We start from the raw sequence: 2,885 nt of genomic DNA on the forward strand, positions 1-2,885 counted from the left end.
GGAGTATGTGTGAACTCTTTGTACTTTCTGCTTAATTTTGCCATGAACTTAAGAGTTCTCTAAAAAATAAAGTCTATTAATTAAAAAAGATAACAGTCTAGTTCACAACTCAAGCCAAGACAAAGTTTGCTTTACTCTGTGACTTTGGAGAGCTTCACACTGATGCTCTCCTGTCCATCCATTTGGTCAGCAATGGGAAATCTCTTCAATGAGAGAATCACTGAACTGTGAATGTGGAAACCTGAATTCTAAGATAAGGTCTAGAACGGATGCATTGGTGACACTTCACTGAATTAAAATTGCTCATTCCTAAAAATAAAGATTAGATTAGTTGACCTCAGAGATATTGTCTATCTCCAAATTATCTATGACTCTTTCATGCTGTTAAAAAAAGGGCCAGGGAGGACCCTCAGTAGAGTGAAGGAGAAGCAGGGCAGAGATACTTTCTCTCTAGGAATAAAAAGATTACTCTAAAGAAAGCAAATGAGCTTATTTTATCTAAAATAAGCTAGTGAATGTCTCTCAGAGTTTAAACCTGAGTCAAGCAGCAAATACTGCTTCTCTTTGTCCTAAATAAATGGTTCATTGAGACCCGGACTGATTTACATTCTCAAGGTTACCAAACCAAACTTTTCTGAACCCCATTTTTTTTGTTGTTGTTGTTGAGAAAGATTTGCCCTGAGCTATCATCTGTGCTAATCTTCTTCTATTTTTGTATGTGTGTCGCCACCACAGCATGGCTGACAAATGGTATAGGTCCACGCCTGGGATCTGAACCCATGAACCCAGGCTGCCAAGGCAAAGTGTGCCTAACTCAACCACTAGACCATAGGGCCAGCCCCCTGACTCCCATTGTAATCAACAGTTGCTGTAATCATTAACTAAATTAATATTTATGTTTAACATCACTTTTTAGAGTGAATCACAAAATACTGAATCATAGTACACACTCAGTAAATGTTGGTCAACTTACTTGAACTCAGCGTTTTGCTTGGAGATAGCATGCAGGGCTTGAGGGATGTGGGGCCTGAGCTCTACCGCCTGCCATCTGTGTGTCCTTGGCCAAAGTGCTGAAACTCCAAGACCAGCTTCCTCATCATTAAAATGGGAATAATTCTATCTTAGGCAAATATAATTTAGAGAACCAAAAGGGCTATTATGGGTGTCAAAATTCTCTAATTGTTAGTCTCCTTGTAAACATAAGAACTAAAACATTTTGTAACTGAGGTCTTGACGCATGTTACTTTTTCCCTTCCTAAAAGAGTTTAGAAATAACTGCACTAATCAATTTAGAACAAATACAATGACATCTTTAAAGAACATGCCTTTGTTCAAGCTTTCCGATTAGTTGTCTACTAACATGTATCATTCCAGTGATATTTAGATCCTCACAACCACTAAATGTTATCTCCTGTCAGGTCTGCATGTTGTGCTGGTTCTGTACTATGGGTCTGTTTAATGAAGTCCCTGCCTTTCATCCTTCACTGAAGCCACACCTGTTTTTCTGTCTGCAATCCCATCTGCATACTATACTTCATTTCATTATTTCTGACAAGGACAGTCCAAAAAGAGCACAGAATAAGCTGTGTCTAGAGGCAACAGAGACGGGGGAAGCCATAGTTTCTGAAGCCCTCCCCCACTAAATTCTCTGAGATTGACTCTTCCCTCAGTTACACTGAGCAAGTTTCCCCTCTGCAGTGATAGAGAGAGGAATAGAGTGGAGAACCTATGGCCCTTTTATCCTTGGAGTCAAATAAGGAACATCTAATTTAATGTGAAGCCTGTTATCTTGTGAACAGGGTCAATGGGGTGTAAAATCAGAATAATAATTTGGAGGGGTTTTTTTTTGTTTTTCTGAAATTGTTCTTGAGGCAGAGTAGTGTAAGCTACAGTGCACCACAATGGGCATCAGAAGATCTCAGTTCTAATCTCGGTCCTGCCACCTATGAGCTGTATGATGCCAGAGTCTCCGTTTATCCATTTTAAAAGTAAAAGATAACAAACTCTATTCTCCTGTGAGTTTTAGCAGCTTTAATGGTAAAAGATGTGTATGTTTACTTAGCACTTTACTTGATATATATATGGTTATGCAAGATGTGATTTATGGTAGCTGTTTTATGTTTAGGTGGCTATGTTATTACAGTACACTAAAATATTTAAAAGGCTTCCATTTTCAAGGAGAAAGTACATTGGTGTTTGATAAAACATTGCAAGATGAACTTTGTTTTATAAATAAAAAATAGAATCTACTGATTTCCCATAAAGTCACAAATTCCCAACCGATCATTCTGAGAATCCAGAATGTTGAACAATATCTTGGACAAAAATGTTTACTTCAATGGTTCTTTATCTTGACTTCAGTTGAAACCTCCTGAGGATTTTTGTTTGTTTGTTTGTTTTTATTTATCAATTTTAAAGATTGTCACCTGAGCTAACATCTGTTGTGAATCTTTGTTTTTTTCCTTCTTCTTCTTCCCAAAGCCCCCCAGTACGTAGTTGTATATTCTAGTTGTAGATCCTTCTGGGTGTGCTATATGGGATGCCGCCTCAGCATGGCTTGATGAGCAGTGCCATGTCCATGCCCAAGATCCAAACCTGCCAAACCCTGGGCTGCTCAAGCACAGCACTTCAATTTAACTACTTAGCCACAGGGCCAGCCTGTTTGTTTTTTAATTACCGCTTCCTGGCCCTCTCCCAGACGAACTAAACCAGAATCCCGAGGTTAAGGGATTAGAAAGAAGAGGAAGGCTAAAGATCACTTTATTTTTGTCTTTGTCAGTTTGCCAAAATTCCATTCAGAAGGGATTAGAGTTGATTCAGCTGATTAATTGGTCACTTTACACATCAGTCAAAGAGTCACATGTTAAATTAGCAGGAAGTGTTTT

The sequence above is a fragment of the Equus asinus genome, chromosome 2 (genome assembly GCF_041296235.1).
Source record: "Equus asinus isolate D_3611 breed Donkey chromosome 2, EquAss-T2T_v2, whole genome shotgun sequence".
In the NCBI taxonomy this organism is placed as follows: Eukaryota; Metazoa; Chordata; class Mammalia; order Perissodactyla; family Equidae; genus Equus; species Equus asinus.